This window comes from Somniosus microcephalus, unplaced genomic scaffold, assembly GCF_052327205.1.
Source record: "Somniosus microcephalus isolate GS21.2 unplaced genomic scaffold, FLI_Smic_1.0 unresolved_chr3, whole genome shotgun sequence".
NCBI classification, from domain to species: Eukaryota; Metazoa; Chordata; class Chondrichthyes; order Squaliformes; family Somniosidae; genus Somniosus; species Somniosus microcephalus.
The window spans coordinates 56427531-56447123 of NW_028225181.1; the positions used below are offsets into that span (position 1 = coordinate 56427531).

At 47.3% G+C, this 19593-nt stretch overlaps 8 non-coding genes across 8 annotated transcripts; all 8 read left to right on the forward strand.

Annotated features, from left to right (window-relative positions):
• Nucleotides 1-757: 757 nt before the first annotated feature.
• On the forward strand, nucleotides 758-839 carry trnal-aag (transfer RNA leucine (anticodon AAG)). The gene has a single exon. It is a non-coding gene; the product is annotated as a tRNA-Leu (tRNA).
• Nucleotides 840-3502: 2663 nt separating this feature from the next.
• trnal-aag (transfer RNA leucine (anticodon AAG)) lies at nucleotides 3503-3584 on the forward strand. Its single transcript has one exon. It is a non-coding gene; the product is annotated as a tRNA-Leu (tRNA).
• A 1910-nt stretch (nucleotides 3585-5494) lies between these two features.
• Nucleotides 5495-5576, forward strand: trnal-aag (transfer RNA leucine (anticodon AAG)). The gene has a single exon. It is a non-coding gene; the product is annotated as a tRNA-Leu (tRNA).
• A 3693-nt stretch (nucleotides 5577-9269) lies between these two features.
• On the forward strand, nucleotides 9270-9351 carry trnal-aag (transfer RNA leucine (anticodon AAG)). The gene has a single exon. It is a non-coding gene; the product is annotated as a tRNA-Leu (tRNA).
• A 1679-nt stretch (nucleotides 9352-11030) lies between these two features.
• Nucleotides 11031-11112, forward strand: trnal-aag (transfer RNA leucine (anticodon AAG)). Its single transcript has one exon. It is a non-coding gene; the product is annotated as a tRNA-Leu (tRNA).
• A 1924-nt stretch (nucleotides 11113-13036) lies between these two features.
• Nucleotides 13037-13118, forward strand: trnal-aag (transfer RNA leucine (anticodon AAG)). Its single transcript has one exon. It is a non-coding gene; the product is annotated as a tRNA-Leu (tRNA).
• Nucleotides 13119-15042: 1924 nt separating this feature from the next.
• trnal-aag (transfer RNA leucine (anticodon AAG)) lies at nucleotides 15043-15125 on the forward strand. The gene has a single exon. It is a non-coding gene; the product is annotated as a tRNA-Leu (tRNA).
• Nucleotides 15126-18823: 3698 nt separating this feature from the next.
• Nucleotides 18824-18905, forward strand: trnal-aag (transfer RNA leucine (anticodon AAG)). The gene has a single exon. It is a non-coding gene; the product is annotated as a tRNA-Leu (tRNA).
• The last annotated feature ends 688 nt before the right edge of the window (nucleotides 18906-19593 follow it).

Here is a 19593-nt window from a genome sequence, read left to right on the forward strand (position 1 = left end):
CTCTGTCTCTGCCTCGTGTTATTCGGAATGTCTGTCTGTCTCTTTCTCTTTGGTATCCGCAGTGTCTTTCTCTGTCCCTCCCTTTGTGTGGCCAGAAAGACCCTTGCCGGTTTTTTGTGTGTCATTTTTTGTCCGTCCCATTGTCGGTGGTGTAATACTGAGTGTCCTTGTGACATTGTGCAGCCAAGTTAGCCTGCAAACTCGGCTGCTGCGGGGTCCGGGTCTCTGGGCGGATTGAGGGCCGTTCGATAGTTTTCAACACAGCCTGGATGCTGAAATGTGTCTCGCTAACACACAGCACTGTGGGGCATCGGAACCTGAGCACCAGCCGGGATCCCACACCAGCCGGCAGCAGAGTGGCGCAGCGGAAGCGTGCTGGGCCCATAACCCAGAGGTCGATGGATCGAAACCATCCTCTGCTAGTTGCGTTCTTATTTACACCAGCAATAAATTCCTCTATTGCTAGCCACAATCAAACGCATTTATTTTTTATCACACTTTACTTACACCAACTTCCTGCTTGCAATACACAACAGGGATAAATTATGAATGAAATTTACAATGGGTGTGTTCCAGCAAACATCTATTTATTAGAGTTGCCCTGTGAAGACGTAGCTTCTTCTGATCTACTGGGTTGCATCAGAAGTGAGTTTGCAGTCCACGAATTTAATTTCCTCTTGTTTCCCCTGTTATTTGCAAGACCATGCCACATTTCAATCACCAGGTAATAGTTTCAAATTCCGCAACGTTTGGATGTGGTAGCGTGGCCGAGCGGTCTAAGGCGCTGGACTAAGGCTCCAGTCTCTTCGGGGGCGTGGGTTCGAATCCCACCGCTGCCAGATATTGCGACATTAATAAATTTCGTCGCTGCAGTAAACCGTGCAGGGATGCCGGTTTTGTGTCACCTTTTCATTCAGTTGCTATTGACAGGCAGATCTGATTCGCAGAGTTTCCTCTAGTCCGTACATTGGCCTGAGCCGCGCACCGAACACTACAAACACCGTCACCCAACCAACTGAAATCAGACCGTTCACTCACTCGTCTCCACACCTGCTGCCTCTCAGTTATTCAGGTATACACCATTTTTCTTTCTCCCATTTCTTGCAATCTATCGACCGCTGTCACTCTCGCACCCACCATCTCTCCGTCGCTTCCCCGTTCGCTCTTCCGAACTTGCCGGTTGAACAGCACCTCCCATTTGCTCCTGTGCTGCAATCCGATTAATTGAACACGAGTATCTTTTTTTCAATCTAACCAATCCAGACAGCGAAAGTTACATTCTGACATGGTTCAGAGAAGATGCATTCTGCAAAAGAAAAGGGTGGGGGAGGGGATCTGGACTCTGACTTCAGGATGAGAGTCAGATGTGTTTTTCATACCATCAGTCTGAGGAAGATGTGATCAGGAGGGCAAATTTTTTCTATTGTTCTCTCCTCTTATAGTTACGATAAATTTCAGGCTCAGTGCGTCAGGTTTTTTTATCACACTTTATGCTTTACTTACAGCAACTTCCTTCTTGCAATAAACACTAGAAACTGCAACACAACTTTCAAAACACTTTATTCGCACCAACATAAGCTGCAAATGCTGCAAACTTGCAGCAGCCTTGGCCTTCCCCTTTCTCTCAACGCATCCTGCAGCGCCGCGTCGCCAGCACCAGATGGTGCTCTTGGCCTTTACACAAACGGGAATACCATCACACAAAACGGAACACCGTTACACAACGCGGAGAACCTTAACACAACAGGAAACACATTATTCAATAGCGGACATCTTTACAAAGGACACAAAATCTCTAAACAACAGGGAGAATCTGTACACAACAGCGACCATCTTTACACAAGAGGGAACAATTTTATATAACAGGGAACATTTTTACACTGCAGGGAATTTCTTTACACAGCAGAACGCACTTTCATGCAAGTCTCTCTCTTCATCTCAGTCTCCGTTTCCCTGGCTGTCTACATCCCTCTCGGTTTCTCTCGCAGTCTCGGTTTTCCCTCAGTCTCTGTCTCTGCCTCGTGTTATTCGGAATGTCTGTCTGTCTCTTTCTCTTTGGTATCCGCAGTGTCTTTCTCTGTCCCTCCCTTTGTGTGGCCAGAAAGACCCTTGCCGGTTTTTTGTGTGTCATTTTTTGTCCGTCCCATTGTCGGTGGTGTAATACTGAGTGTCCTTGTGACATTGTGCAGCCAAGTTAGCCTGCAAACTCGGCTGCTGCGGGGTCCGGGTCTCTGGGCGGATTGAGGGCCGTTCGATAGTTTTCAACACAGCCTGGATGCTGAAATGTGTCTCGCTAACACACAGCACTGTGGGGCATCGGAACCTGAGCACCAGCCGGGATCCCACACCAGCCGGCAGCAGAGTGGCGCAGCGGAAGCGTGCTGGGCCCATAACCCAGAGGTCGATGGATCGAAACCATCCTCTGCTAGTTGCGTTCTTATTTACACCAGCAATAAATTCCTCTATTGCTAGCCACAATCAAACGCATTTATTTTTTATCACACTTTACTTACACCAACTTCCTGCTTGCAATACACTGTCACTCTCGCACCCACCATCTCTCCGTCGCTTCCCCGTTCGCTCTTCCGAACTTGCCGGTTGAACAGCACCTGTGCTGCAATCCGATTAATTGAACACGAGTATCTTTTTTTCAATCTAACCAATCCAGACAGCGAAAGTTACATTCTGACATGGTTCAGAGAAGATGCATTCTGCAAAAGAAAAGGGTGGGGGAGGGGATCTGGACTCTGACTTCAGGATGAGAGTCAGATGTGTTTTTCATACCATCAGTCTGAGGAAGATGTGATCAGGAGGGCAAATTTTTTCTATTGTTCTCTCCTCTTATAGTTACGATAAATTTCAGGCTCAGTGCGTCAGGTTTTTTTATCACACTTTATGCTTTACTTACAGCAACTTCCTTCTTGCAATAAACACTAGAAACTGCAACACAACTTTCAAAACACTTTATTCGCACCAACATAAGCTGCAAATGCTGCAAACTTGCAGCAGCCTTGGCCTTCCCCTTTCTCTCAACGCATCCTGCAGCGCCGCGTCGCCAGCACCAGATGGTGCTCTTGGCCTTTACACCAGCCGGCAGCAGAGTGGCGCAGCGGAAGCGTGCTGGGCCCATAACCCAGATGTCGATGGATCGAAACCATCCTCTGCTAGTTGCGTTCTTATTTACACCAGCAATAAATTCCTCTATTGCTAGCCACAATCAAACGCATTTATTTTTTATCACACTTTACTTACACCAACTTCCTGCTTGCAATACACAACAGGGATAAATTATGAATGAAATTTACAATGGGTGTGTTCCAGCAAACATCTATTTATTAGAGTTGCCCTGTGAAGACGTAGCTTCTTCTGATCTACTGGGTTGCATCAGAAGTGAGTTTGCAGTCCACGAATTTAATTTCCTCTTGTTTCCCCTGTTATTTGCAAGACCATGCCACATTTCAATCACCAGGTAATAGTTTCAAATTCCGCAACGTTTGGATGTGGTAGCGTGGCCGAGCGGTCTAAGGCGCTGGACTAAGGCTCCAGTCTCTTCGGGGGCGTGGGTTCGAATCCCACCGCTGCCAGATATTGCGACATTAATAAATTTCGTCGCTGCAGTAAACCGTGCAGGGATGCCGGTTTTGTGTCACCTTTTCATTCAGTTGCTATTGACAGGCAGATCTGATTCGCAGAGTTTCCTCTGGTCCGTACATTGGCCTGAGCCGCGCACCGAACACTACAAACACCGTCACCCAACCAACTGAAATCAGACCGTTCACTCACTCGTCTCCACACCTGCTGCCTCTCAGTTATTCAGGTATACACCATTTTTCTTTCTCCCATTTCTTGCAATCTATCGACCGCTGTCACTCTCGCACCCACCATCTCTCCGTCGCTTCCCCGTTCGCTCTTCCGAACTTGCCGGTTGAACAGCACCTGTGCTGCAATCCGATTAATTGAACACGAGTATCTTTTTTTCAATCTAACCAATCCAGACAGCGAAAGTTACATTCTGACATGGTTCAGAGAAGATGCATTCTGCAAAAGAAAAGGGTGGGGGAGGGGATCTGGACTCTGACTTCAGGATGAGAGTCAGATGTGTTTTTCATACCATCAGTCTGAGGAAGATGTGATCAGGAGGGCAAATTTTTTCTATTGTTCTCTCCTCTTATAGTTACGATAAATTTCAGGCTCAGTGCGTCAGGTTTTTTTATCACACTTTATGCTTTACTTACAGCAACTTCCTTCTTGCAATAAACACTAGAAACTGCAACACAACTTTCAAAACACTTTATTCGCACCAACATAAGCTGCAAATGCTGCAAACTTGCAGCAGCCTTGGCCTTCCCCTTTCTCTCAACGCATCCTGCAGCGCCGCGTCGCCAGCACCAGATGGTGCTCTTGGCCTTTACACAAACGGGAATACCATCACACAAAACGGAACACCGTTACACAACGCGGAGAACCTTAACACAACAGGAAACACATTATTCAATAGCGGACATCTTTACAAAGGACACAAAATCTCTAAACAACAGGGAGAATCTGTACACAACAGCGACCATCTTTACACAAGAGGGAACAATTTTATATAACAGGGAACATTTTTACACTGCAGGGAATTTCTTTACACAGCAGAACGCACTTTCATGCAAGTCTCTCTCTTCATCTCAGTCTCCGTTTCCCTGGCTGTCTACATCCCTCTCGGTTTCTCTCGCAGTCTCGGTTTTCCCTCAGTCTCTGTCTCTGCCTCGTGTTATTCGGAATGTCTGTCTGTCTCTTTCTCTTTGGTATCCGCAGTGTCTTTCTCTGTCCCTCCCTTTGTGTGGCCAGAAAGACCCTTGCCGGTTTTTTGTGTGTCATTTTTTGTCCGTCCCATTGTCGGTGGTGTAATACTGAGTGTCCTTGTGACATTGTGCAGCCAAGTTAGCCTGCAAACTCGGCTGCTGCGGGGTCCGGGTCTCTGGGCGGATTGAGGGCCGTTCGATAGTTTTCAACACAGCCTGGATGCTGAAATGTGTCTCGCTAACACACAGCACTGTGGGGCATCGGAACCTGAGCACCAGCCGGGATCACACACCAGCCGGCAGCAGAGTGGCGCAGCGGAAGCGTGCTGGGCCCATAACCCAGAGGTCGATGGATCGAAACCATCCTCTGCTAGTTGCGTTCTTATTTACACCAGCAATAAATTCCTCTATTGCTAGCCACAATCAAACGCATTTATTTTTATCACACTTTACTTACACCAACTTCCTGCTTGCAATACACAACAGGGATAAATTATGAATGAAATTTACAATGGGTGTGTTCCAGCAAACATCTATTTATTAGAGTTGCCCTGTGAAGACGTAGCTTCTTCTGATCTACTGGGTTGCATCAGAAGTGAGTTTGCCGTCCACGAATTTAATTTCCTCTTGTTTCCCCTGTTATTTGCAAGACCATGCCACATTTCATTCACCAGGTAATAGTTTCAAATTCCGCAACGTTTGCATGTGGTAGCGTGGCCGAGCGGTCTAAGGCGCTGGACTAAGGCTCCAGTCTTTTCGGGGGCGTGGGTTCGAATCCCACCGCTGCCAGATATTGCGACATTAATAAATTTCGTCGCTGCAGTAAACCGTGCAGGGATGCCGGTTTTGTGTCACCTTTTCATTCAGTTGCTATTGACAGGCAGATCTGATTCGCAGAGTTTCCTCTGGTCCGTACATTGGCCTGAGCCGCGCACCGAACACTACAAACACCGTCACCCAACCAACTGAAATCAGACCGTTCACTCACTCGTCTCCACACCTGCTGCCTCTCAGTTATTCAGGTATACACCATTTTTCTTTCTCCCATTTCTTGCAATCTATCGACCGCTGTCACTCTCGCACCCACCATCTCTCCGTCGCTTCCCCGTTCGCTCTTCCGAACTTGCCGGTTGAACAGCACCTCCCATTTGCTCCTGTGCTGCAATCCGATTAATTGAACACGAGTATCTTTTTTTCAATCTAACCAATCCAGACAGCGAAAGTTACATTCTGACATGGTTAAGAGAAGATGCATTCTGCAAAAGAAAAGGCTGGGGGAGGGGATCTGGACTCTGACTTCAGGATGAGAGTCAGATGTGTTTTTCATACCATCAGTCTGAGGAAGATGTGATCAGGAGGGCAAATTTTTTCTATTGTTCTCTCCTCTTATAGTTACGATAAATTTCAGGCTCAATGCATCAGGTTTTTTTTATCACACTTTATGCTTTACTTACAGCAACTTCCTTCTTGCAATAAACACTAGAAACTGCAACACAACTTTCAAAACACTTTATTCGCACCAACATAAGCTGCAAATGCTGCAAACTTGCAGCAGCCTTGGCCTTCCCCTTTCTCTCAACGCATCCTGCAGCGCCGCGTCGCCAGCACCAGATGGTGCTCTTGGCCTTTACACAAACGGGAATACCATCACACAAAGCGGAACACCGTTTCCCTGGCTGTCTACATCCCTCTCCGTTTCTCTCGCAGTCTCGGTTTTCCCTCAGTCTCTGTCTCTGCCTCGCGTTATTCGGAATGTCTGTCTGTCTCTTTCTCTTTGGTATCCGCAGTGTCTTTCTCTGTCCCTCCCTTTGTGTGGCCAGAAAGACCCTTGCCGGTTTTTTGTGTGTCATTTTTTGTCCGTCCCATTGTCGGTGGTGTAATACTGAGTGTCCTTGTGACATTGTGCAGCCAAGTTAGCCTGCAAACTCGGCTGCTGCGGGGTCCGGGTCTCTGGGCGGATTGAGGGCCGTTCTATAGTTTTCAACACAGCCTGGATGCTGAAATGTGTCTCGCTAACACACAGCACCGTGGGGCATCGGAACCTGAGCACCAGCCGGGATCCCACACCAGCCGGCAGCAGAGTGGCGCAGCGGAAGCGTGCTGGGCCCATAACCCAGAGGTCGATGGATCGAAACCATCCTCTGCTAGTTGCGTTCATTATTTACACCAGCAATAAATTCCTCTATTGCTAGCCACAATCAAACGCATTTATTTTTATCACACTTTACTTACACCAACTTCCTGCTTGCAATACACAACAGGGATAAATTATGAATGAAATTTACAATGGGTGTGTTCCAGCAAACATCTATTTATTAGAGTTGCCCTGTGAAGACGTAGCTTCTTCTGATCTACTGGGTTGCATCAGAAGTGAGTTTGCCGTCCACGAATTTAATTTCCTCTTGTTTCCCCTGTTATTTGCAAGACCATGCCACATTTCAATCACCAGGTAATAGTTTCAAATTCCGCAACGTTTGGATGTGGTAGCGTGGCCGAGCGGTCTAAGGCGCTGGACTAAGGCTCCGGTCTCTTCGGGGGCGTGGGTTCGAATCCCACCGCTGCCAGATATTGCGACGTTAATAAATTTCGTCGCTGCAGTAAACCGTGCAGGGATGCCGGTTTTGTGTCACCTTTTCATTCAGTTGCTATTGACAGGCAGATCTGATTCGCAGAGTTTTCTCTGGTCCGTACATTGGCCTGAGCCGAACACTGCAAACACCGTCACCCAACCAACTGAATTCAGACCGTTGACTCACTCGTCTCCACACCTGCTGCCTCTCAGTTATTCAGGTATACACCATTTTTCTTTCTCCCATTTCTTGCAATCTATCGACCGCTGCCACTCTCGCACCCACCATCTCTCCGTCGCTTCCCCGTTCGCTCTTCCGAACTTGCCGGTTGAACAGCACCTCCCATTTGCTCCTGTGCTGCAATCCGATTAATTGAACACGAGTATCTTTTTTTCAATCTAACCAATCCAGACAGCGAAAGTTACATTCTGACATGGTTAAGAGAAGATGCATTCTGCAAAAGAAAAGGCTGGGGGAGGGGATCTGGACTCTGACTTCAGGATGAGAGTCAGATGTGTTTTTCATACCATCAGTCTGAGGAAGATGTGATCAGGAGGGCAAATTTTTTCTATTGTTCTCTCCTCTTATAGTTACGATAAATTTCAGGCTCAATGCGTCAGGTTTTTTTTATCACACTTTATGCTTTACTTACAGCAACTTCCTTCTTGCAATAAACACTAGAAACTGCAACACAACTTTCAAAACACTTTATTCGCACCAACATAAGCTGCAAATGCTGCAAACTTGCAGCAGCCTTGGCCTTCCCCTTTCTCTCAACGCATCCTGCAGCGCCGCGTCGCCAGCACCAGATGGTGCTCTTGGCCTTTACACAAACGGGAATACCATCACACAAAGCGGAACACCGTTACACAACACGGAGAACCTTAACACAACAGGAAACACATTATTCAATAGCGGACATCTTTACAAAGGACACAAAATCTCTAAACAACAGGGAGAATCTGTACACAACAGCGACCATCTTTACACAAGAGGGAACAATTTTATATAACAGGGAACATTTTTACACTACAGGGAATTTCTTTACACAGCAGAACGTACTTTAATGCAAGTCTCTCTCTTCATCTCAGTCTCCGTTTCCCTGGCTGTCTACATCCCTCTCCGTTTCTCTCGCAGTCTCGGTTTTCCCTCAGTCTCTGTCTCTGCCTCGCGTTATTCGGAATGTCTGTCTGTCTCTTTCTCTTTGGTATCCGCAGTGTCTTTCTCTGTCCCTCCCTTTGTGTGGCCAGAAAGACCCTTGCCGGTTTTTTGTGTGTCATTTTTTGTCCGTCCCATTGTCGGTGGTGTAATACTGAGTGTCCTTGTGACATTGTGCAGCCAAGTTAGCCTGCAAACTCGGCTGCTGCGGGGTCCGGGTCTCTGGGCGGATTGAGGGCCGTTCTATAGTTTTCAACACAGCCTGGATGCTGAAATGTGTCTCGCTAACACACAGCACCGTGGGGCATCGGAACCTGAGCACCAGCCGGGATCCCACACCAGCCGGCAGCAGAGTGGCGCAGCGGAAGCGTGCTGGGCCCATAACCCAGAGGTCGATGGATCGAAACCATCCTCTGCTAGTTGCGTTCATTATTTACACCAGCAATAAATTCCTCTATTGCTAGCCACAATCAAACGCATTTATTTTTATCACACTTTACTTACACCAACTTCCTGCTTGCAATACACAACAGGGATAAATTATGAATGAAATTTACAATGGATGTGTTCCAGCAAACATCTATTTATTAGAGTTGCCCTGTGAAGACGTAGCTTCTTCTGATCTACTGGGTTGCATCAGAAGTGAGTTTGCCGTCCACGAATTTAATTTCCTCTTGTTTCCCCTGTTATTTGCAAGACCATGCCACATTTCAATCACCAGGTAATAGTTTCAAATTCCGCAACGTTTGGCTGTGGTAGCGTGGCCGAGCGGTCTAAGGCGCTGGACTAAGGCTCCAGTCTCTTCGGGGGCGTGGGTTCGAATCCCACCGCTGCCAGATATTGCGACGTTAATAAATTTCGTCGCTGCAGTAAACCGTGCAGGGATGCCGGTTTTGTGTCACCTTTTCATTCAGTTGCTATTGACAGGCAGATCTGATTCGCAGAGTTTTCTCTGGTCCGTACATTGGCCTGAGCCGAACACTGCAAACACCGTCACCCAACCAACTGAATTCAGACCGTTGACTCACTCGTCTCCACACCTGCTGCCTCTCAGTTATTCAGGTATACACCATTTTTCTTTCTCCCATTTCTTGCAATCTATCGACCGCTGTCACTCTCGCACCCACCATCTCTCCGTCGCTTCCCCGTTCGCTCTTCCGAACTTGCCGGTTGAACAGCACCTCCCATTTGCTCCTGTGCTGCAATCCGATTAATTGAACACGAGTATCTTTTTTTCAATCTAACCAATCGAGACAGCGAAAGTTACATTCTGACATGGTTAAGAGAAGATGCATTCTGCAAAAGAAAAGGCTGGGGGAGGGGATCTGGACTCTGACTTCAGGATGAGAGTCAGATGTGTTTTTCATACCATCAGTCTGAGGAAGATGTGATCAGGAGGGCAAATTTTTTCTATTGTTCTCTCCTCTTATAGTTACGATAAATTTCAGGCTCAATGCATCAGGTTTTTTTTATCACACTTTATGCTTTACTTACAGCAACTTCCTTCTTGCAATAAACACTAGAAACTGCAACACAACTTTCAAAACACTTTATTCGCACCAACATAAGCTGCAAATGCTGCAAACTTGCAGCAGCCTTGGCCTTCCCCTTTCTCTCAACGCATCCTGCAGCGCCGCGTCGCCAGCACCAGATGGTGCTCTTGGCCTTTACACAAACGGGAATACCATCACACAAAGCGGAACACCGTTTCCCTGGCTGTCTACATCCCTCTCCGTTTCTCTCGCAGTCTCGGTTTTCCCTCAGTCTCTGTCTCTGCCTCGCGTTATTCGGAATGTCTGTCTGTCTCTTTCTCTTTGGTATCCGCAGTGTCTTTCTCTGTCCCTCCCTTTGTGTGGCCAGAAAGACCCTTGCCGGTTTTTTGTGTGTCATTTTTTGTCCGTCCCATTGTCGGTGGTGTAATACTGAGTGTCCTTGTGACATTGTGCAGCCAAGTTAGCCTGCAAACTCGGCTGCGTCCGGGTCTCTGAGCGGATTGAGGGCCGTTCTATAGTTTTCAACACAGCCTGGATGCTGAAATGTGTCTCGCTAACACACAGCACCGTGGGGCATCGGAACCTGAGCACCAGCCGGGATCCCACACCAGCCGGCAGCAGAGTGGCGCAGCGGAAGCGTGCTGGGCCCATAACCCAGAGGTCGATGGATCGAAACCATCCTCTGCTAGTTGCGTTCTTATTTACACCAGCAATAAATTCCTCTATTGCTAGCCACAATCAAACGCATTTATTTTTATCACACTTTACTTACACCAACTTGCTGCTTGCAATACACAACAGGGATAAATTATGAATGAAATTTACAATGGGTGTGTTCCAGCAAACATCTATTTATTAGAGTTGCCCTGTGAAGACGTAGCTTCTTCTGATCTACTGGGTTGCATCAGAAGTGAGTTTGCCGTCCACGAATTTAATTTCCTCTTGTTTCCCCCGTTATTTGCAAGACCATGCCACATTTCAATCACCAGGTAATAGTTTCAAATTCCGCAACGTTTGGATGTGGTAGCGTGGCCGAGCGGTCTAAGGCGCTGGACTAAGGCTCCAGTCTCTTCGGGGGCGTGGGTTCGAATCCCACCGCTGCCAGATATTGCGACGTTAATAAATTTCGTCGCTGCAGTAAACCGTGCAGGGATGCCGGTTTTGTGTCACCTTTTCATTCAGTTGCTATTGACAGGCAGATCTGATTCGCAGAGTTTCCTCTGGTCCGTACATTGGCCTGAGCCGCGCACCGAACACTGCAAACACCGTCATCCAACCAACTGAATTCAGACCGTTCACTCACTCGTCTCCACACCTGCTGCCTCTCAGTTATTCAGGTATACACCATTTTTCTTTCTCCCATTTCTTGCAACCTATCGACCGCTGTCACTCTCGCACCCACCATCTCTCCGTCGCTTCCCCGTTCGCTCTTCCGAACTTGCCGGTTGAACAGCACCTCCCATTTGCTCCTGTGCTGCAATCCGATTAATTGAACACGAGTATCTTTTTTTCAATCTAACCAATCCAGACAGCGAAAGTTACATTCTGACATGGGTAAGAGAAGATGCATTCTGCAAAAGAAAAGGCTGGGGGAGGGGATCTGGACTCTGACTTCAGGATGAGAGTCAGATGTGTTTTTCATACCATCAGTCTGAGGAAGATGTGATCAGGAGGGCAAATTTTTTCTATTGTTCTCTCCTCTTATAGTTACGATAAATTTCAGGCTCAATGCGTCAGTTTTTTTTTATCACACTTTATGCTTTACTTACAGCAACTTCCTTCTTGCAATAAACACTAGAAACTGCAACACAACTTTCAAAACACTTTATTCGCACCAACATAAGCTGCAAATGCTGCAAACTTGCAGCAGCCTTGGCCTTCCCCTTTCTCTCAACGCATCCTGCAGCGCCGCGTCGCCAGCACCAGATGGTGCTCTTGGCCTTTACACAAACGGGAATACAATCACACAAAGCGGAACACCGTTACACAACACGGAGAACCTTAACACAACAGGAAACAGATTATTCAATAGCGGACATCTTTACAAAGGACACAAAATCTCTAAACAACAGGGAGAATCTGTACACAACAGCGACCATCTTTACACAAGAGGGAACAATTTTATATAACAGGGAACATTTTTATACTACAGGGAATTTCTTTGCAAAGCAGAACGTACTTTCATGCAAGTCTCTCTCTTCATCTCACTCTCCGTTTCCCTGGCTGTCTACATCCCTCTCCGTTTCTCTCGCAGTCTCGGTTTTCCCTCAGTCTCTGTCTCTGCCTCGCGTTATTCGGAATGTCTGTCTGTCTCTTTCTCTTTGGTATCCGCAGTGTCTTTCTCTGTCCCTCCCTTTGTGTGGCCAGAAAGACCCTTGCCGGTTTTTTGTGTGTCATTTTTTGTCCGTCCCATTGTCGGTGGTGTAATACTGAGTGCCCTTGTGACATTGTGCAGCCAAGTTAGCCTGCAAACTCGGCTGCTGCGTGGTCCGGGTCTCTGGGCGGATTGAGGGCCGTTCTATAGTTTTCAACACAGCCTGGATGCTGAAATGTGTCTCGCTAACACACAGCACCGTGGGGCATCGGAACCTGAGCACCAGCCGGGATCCCACACCAGCCGGCAGCAGAGTGGCGCAGCGGAAGCGTGCTGGGCCCATAACCCAGAGGTCGATGGATCGAAACCATCCTCTGCTAGTTGCGTTCTTATTTACACCAGCAATAAATTCCTCTATTGCTAGCCACAATCAAACGCATTTATTTTTATCACACTTTACTTACACCAACTTGCTGCTTGCAATACACAACAGGGATAAATTATGAATGAAATTTACAATGGGTGTGTTCCAGCAAACATCTATTTATTAGAGTTGCCCTGTGAAGACGTAGCTTCTTCTGATCTACTGGGTTGCATCAGAAGTGAGTTTGCCGTCCACGAATTTAATTTCCTCTTGTTTCCCCCGTTATTTGCAAGACCATGCCACATTTCAATCACCAGGTAATAGTTTCAAATTCCGCAACGTTTGGATGTGGTAGCGTGGCCGAGCGGTCTAAGGCGCTGGACTAAGGCTCCAGTCTCTTCGGGGGCGTGGGTTCGAATCCCACCGCTGCCAGATATTGCGACGTTAATAAATTTCGTCGCTGCAGTAAACCGTGCAGGGATGCCGGTTTTGTGTCACCTTTTCATTCAGTTGCTATTGACAGGCAGATCTGATTCGCAGAGTTTCCTCTGGTCCGTACATTGGCCTGAGCCGCGCACCGAACACTGCAAACACCGTCATCCAACCAACTGAATTCAGACCGTTCACTCACTCGTCTCCACACCTGCTGCCTCTCAGTTATTCAGGTATACACCATTTTTCTTTCTCCCATTTCTTGCAACCTATCGACCGCTGTCACTCTCGCACCCACCATCTCTCCGTCGCTTCCCCGTTCGCTCTTCCGAACTTGCCGGTTGAACAGCACCTCCCATTTGCTCCTGTGCTGCAATCCGATTAATTGAACACGAGTATCTTTTTTTCAATCTAACCAATCCAGACAGCGAAAGTTACATTCTGACATGGTTAAGAGAAGATGCATTCTGCAAAAGAAAAGGCTGGGGGAGGGGATCTGGACTCTGACTTCAGGATGAGAGTCAGATGTGTTTTTCATACCATCAGTCTGAGGAAGATGTGATCAGGAGGGCAAATTTTTTCTATTGTTCTCTCCTCTTATAGTTACGATAAATTTCAGGCTCAATGCGTCAGGTTTTTTTTATCACACTTTATGCTTTACTTACAGCAACTTCCTTCTTGCAATAAACACTAGAAACTGCAACACAACTTTCAAAACACTTTATTCGCACCAACATAAGCTGCAAATGCTGCAAACCTGCAGCAGCCTTGGCCTTCCCCTTTCTCTCAACGCATCCTGCAGCGCCGCGTCGCCAGCACCAGATGGTGCTCTTGGCCTTTACACAAACGGGAATACCATCACACAAAGCGGAACACCGTTACACAACACGGAGAACCTTAACACAACAGGAAACACATTATTCAATAGCGGACATCTTTACAAAGGACACAAAATCTCTAAACAACAGGGAGAATCTGTACACAACAGCGACCATCTTTACACAAGAGGGAACAATTTTATATAACAGGGAACATTTTTACACAACAGGGAATTTCTTTACACAGCAGAACGTACTTTCATGCAAGTCTCTCTCTTCATCTCAGTCTCCGTTTCCCTGGCTGTCTACATCCCTCTCCGTTTCTCTCGCAGTCTCGGTTTTCCCTCAGTCTCTGTCTCTGCCTCGCGTTATTCGGAATGTCTGTCTGTCTCTTTCTCTTTGGTATCCGCAGTGTCTTTCTCTGTCCCTCCCTTTGTGTGGCCAGAAAGACCCTTGCCGGTTTTTTGTGTGTCATTTTTTGTCCGTCCCATTGTCGGTGGTGTAATACTGAGTGTCCTTGTGACATTGTGCAGCCAAGTTAGCCTGCAAACTCGGCTGCTGCGGGGTCCGGGTCTCTGGGCGGATTGAGGGCCGTTCTATAGTTTTCAACACAGCCTGGATGCTGAAATGTGTCTCGCTAACACACAGCACCGTGGGGCATCAGAACCTGAGCACCAGCCGGGATCCCACACCAGCCGGCAGCAGAGTGGCGCAGCGGAAGCCTGCTGGGCCCATAACCCAGAGGTCGATGGATCGAAACCATCCTCTGCTAGTTGCGTTCTTATTTACACCAGCAATAAATTCCTCTATTGCTAGCCACAATCAAACGCATTTATTTTTATCACACTTTACTTACACCAACTTCCTGCTTGCAATACACAACAGGGATAAATTATGAATGAAATTTACAATGGGTGTGTTCCAGCAAACATCTATTTATTAGAGTTGCCCTGTGAAGACGTAGCTTCTTCTGATCTACTGGGTTGCATCAGAAGTGAGTTTGCCGTCCACGAATTTAATTTCCTCTTGTTTCCCCTGTTATTTGCAAGACCATGCCACATTTCAATCACCAGGTAATAGTTTCAAATTCCGCAACGTTTGGATGTGGTAGCGTGGCCGAGCGGTATAAGGCGCTGGACTAAGGCTCCAGTCTCTTCGGGGGGCGTGGGTTCGAATCCCACCGCTGCCAGATATTGCGACGTTAATAAATTTCGTCGCTGCAGTAAACCGTGCAGGGATGCCGGTTTTGTGTCACCTTTTCATTCAGTTGCTATTGACAGGCAGATCTGATTCGCAGAGTTTCCTCTGGTCCGGACATTGGCCTGAGCCGCGCACCGAACACTGCAAACACCGTCACCCAACCAACTGAATTCAGACCGTTCACTCACTCGTCTCCACACCTGCTGCCTCTCAGTTATTCAGGTATACAACATTTCTCTTTCTCCCATTTCTTGCAATCTATCGACCGCTGTCACTCTCGCACCCACCATCTCTCCGTCGCTTCCCCGTTCGCTCTTCCGAACTTGCCGGTTGAACAGCACCTCCCATTTGCTCCTGTGCTGCAATCCGATTAATTGAACACGAGTATCTTTTTTTCAATCTAACCAATCCAGACAGCGAAAGTTACATTCTGACATGGTTAAGAGAAGATGCATTCTGCAAAAGAAAAGGCTGGGGGAGGGGATCTGGACTCTGACTTCAGGATGAGAGTCAGATGTGTTTTTCATACCATCAGTCTGAGGAAGATGTGATCAGGAGGGCAAATTTTTTCTATTGTTCTCTCCTCTTATAGTTACGATAAATTTCAGGCTCAATGCGTCAGGTTTTTTTTATCACACTTTATGCTTTACTTACAGCAACTTCCTTCTTGCAATAAACACTAGAAACTGCAACACAACTTTCAAAACACTTTATTCGCACCAACATAAGCTGCAAATGCTGCAAACTTGCAGCAGCCTTGGCCTTCCCCTTTCTCTCAACGCATCCTGCAGCGCCGCGTCGCCAGCACCAGATGGTGCTCTTGGCCTTTACACAAACGGGAATACCATCACACAAAGCGGAACACCGTTACACAACACGGAGAACCTTAACACAACAGGAAACACATTATTCAATAGCGGACATCTTTACAAAGGACACAAAATCTCTAAACAACAGGGAGAATCTGTACACAACAGCGACCATCTTTACACAAGAGGGAACAATTTTATATAACAGGGAACATTTTTACACTACAGGGAATTTCTTTACACAGCAGAACGTACTTTCATGCAAGTCTCTCTCTTCATCTCAGTCTCCGTTTCCCTGGCTGTCTACATCCCTCTCCGTTTCTCTCGCAGTCTCGGTTTTGCCTCAGTCTCTGTCTCTGCCTCGCGTTATTCGGAATGTCTGTCTGTCTCTTTCTCTTTGGTATCCGCAGTGTCTTTCTCTGTCCCTCCCTTTGTGTGGCCAGAAAGACCCTTGCCGGTTTTTTGTGTGTCATTTTTTGTCCGTCCCATTGTCGGTGGTGTAATACTGAGTGTCCTTGTGACATTGTGCAGCCAAGTTAGCCTGCAAACTCGGCTGCTGCGGGGTCCGGGTCTCTGGGCGGATTGAGGGCCGTTCTATAGTTTTCAACACAGCCTGGATGCTGAAATGTGTCTCGCTAACACACAGCACCGTGGGGCATCGGAATCTGAGCACCAGCCGGGATCCCACACCAGCCGGCAGCAGAGTGGCGCAGCGGAAGCGTGCTGGGCCCATAACCCAGAGGTCGATGGATCGAAACCATCCTCTGCTAGTTGCGTTCTTATTTACACCAGCAATAAATTCCTCTATTGCTAGCCACAATCAAACGCATTTATTTTTATCACACTTTACTTACACCAACTTCCTGCTTGCAATACACAACAGGGATAAATTATGAATGAAATTTACAATGGGTGTGTTCCAGCAAACATCTATTTATTAGAGTTGCCCTGTGAAGACGTAGCTTCTTCTGATCTACTGGGTTGCATCAGAAGTGAGTTTGCCGTCCACGAATTTAATTTCCTCTTGTTTCCCCTGTTATTTGCAAGACCATGCCACATTTCAATCACCAGGTAATAGTTTCAAATTCCGCAAGGTTTGGATATGGTAGCGTGGCCGAGCGGTCTAAGGCGCTGGACTAAGGCTCCAGTCTCTTCGGGGGCGTGGGTTCGAATCTCACCGCTGCCAGATATTGCGACGTTAATAAATTTCGTCGCTGCAGTAAACCGTGCAGGGATGCCGGTTTTGTGTCACCTTTTCATTCAGTTGCTATTGACAGGCAGATCTGATTCGCAGAGTTTCCTCTGGTCCGTACATTGGCCTGAGCCGCGCTCCGAACACTGCAAACACCGTCACCCAACCAACTGAATTCAGACGGTTCACTCACTCGTCTCCACACCTGCTGCCTCTCAGTTATTCAGGTATACACCATTTTTCTTTCTCCCATTTCTTGCAATCTATCGACCGCTGTCACTCTCGCACCCACCATCTCTCCGTCGCTTCCCCGTTCGCTCTTCCGAACTTGCCGGTTGAACAGCACCTCCCATTTGCTCCTGTGCTGCAATCCGATTAATTGAACACGAGTATCTTTTTTTCAATCTAACCAATCCAGACAGCGAAAGTTACATTCTGACATGGTTAAGAGAAGATGCATTCTGCAAAAGAAAAGGCTGGGGGAGGGGATCTGGACTCTGACTTCAGGATGAGAGTCAGATGTGTTTTTCATACCATCAGTCTGAGGAAGATGTGATCAGGAGGGCAAATTTTTTCTATTGTTCTCTCCTCTTATAGTTACGATAAATTTCAGGCTCAATGCGTCAGGTTTTTTTTATCACACTTTATGCTTTACTTACAGCAACTTCCTTCTTGCAATAAACACTAGAAACTGCAACACAACTTTCAAAACACTTTATTCGCACCAACATAAGCTGCAAATGCTGCAAACTTGCAGCAGCCTTGGCCTTCCCCTTTCTCTCAACGCATCCTGCAGCGCCGCGTCGCCAGCACCAGATGGTGCTCTTGGCCTTTACACAAACGGGAATACCATCACACAAAGCGGAACACCGTTTCCCTGGCTGTCTACATCCCGCTCCGTTTCTCTCGCAGTCTCGGTTTTCCCTCAGTCTCTGTCTCTGCCTCGCATTATTCGGAATGTCTGTCTGTCTCTTTCTCTTTGGTATCCGCAGTGTCTTTCTCTGTCCCTCCCTTTGTGTGGCCAGAAAGACCCTTGCCGGTTTTTTGTGTGTCATTTTTTGTCCGTCCCATTGTCGGTGGTGTAATACTGAGTGTCCTTGTGACATTGTGCAGCCAAGTTAGCCTGCAAACTCGGCTGCTGCGGGGTCCGGGTCTCTGGGCGGATTGAGGGCCGTTCTATAGTTTTCAACACAGCCTGGATGCTGAAATGTGTCTCGCTGACACACAGCACCGTGGGGCATCGGAACCTGAGCACCAGCCGGGATCCCACACCAGCCGGCAGCAGAGTGGCGCAGCGGAAGCGTGCTGGGCCCATAACCCAGAGGTCGATGGATCGAAACCATCCTCTGCTAGTTGCGTTCTTATTTACACCAGCAATAAATTCCTCTATTGCTAGCCACAATCAAACGCATTTATTTTTATCACACTTTACTTACACCAACTTCCTGCTTGCAATACACAACAGGGATAAATTATGAATGAAATTTACAATGGGTGTGTTCCAGCAAACATCTATTTATTAGAGTTGCCCTGTGAAGACGTAGCTTCTTCTGATCTACTGGGTTGCATCAGAAGTGAGTTTGCCGTCCACGAATTTAATTTCCTCTTGTTTCCCCTGTTATTTGCAAGACCATGCCACATTTCAATCACCAGGTAATAGTTTCAAATTCCGCAACGTTTGGATGTGGTAGCGTGGCCGAGCGGTCTAAGGCGCTGGACTAAGGCTCCAGTCTCTTCGGGGGCGTGGGTTCGAATCCCACCGCTGCCAGATATTGCGACGTTAATAAATTTCGTCGCTGCGGTAAACCGTGCAGGGATGCCGGTTTTGTGTCACCTTTTCATTCAGTTGCTATTGACAGGCAGATCTGATTCGCAGAGTTTCCTCTGGTCCGTGCATTGGCCTGAGCCGCGCACCGAACACTACAAACACCGTCACCCAACCAACTGAATTCAGACCTTTCACTCACTCGTCTCCACACCTGCTGCCTCTCAGTTATTCAGGTATACACCATTTTTCTTTCTCCCATTTCTTGCAATCTATCGACCGCTGTCACTCTCGCACCCACCATCTCTCCGTCGCTTCCCCGTTCGCACTTCCGAACTTGCCGGTTGAACAGCACCTCCCATTTGCTCCTGTGCTGCAATCCGATTAATTGAACACGAGTATCTTTTTTTCAATCTAACCAATTCAGACAGCGAAAGTTACATTCTGACATGGTTAAGAGAAGATGCATTCTGCAAAAGAAAAGGGTGGGGGAGGGGATCTGGACTCTGACTTCAGGATGAGAGTCAGATGTGTTTTTCATACCATCAGTCTGAGCAAGATGTGATCAGGAGGGCAAATTTTTTCTATTGTTCTCTCCTCTTATAGTTACGATAAATTTCAGGCTCAATGCGTCAGGTTTTTTTTATCACACTTTATGCTTTACTTACAGCAACTTCCTTCTTGCAATAAA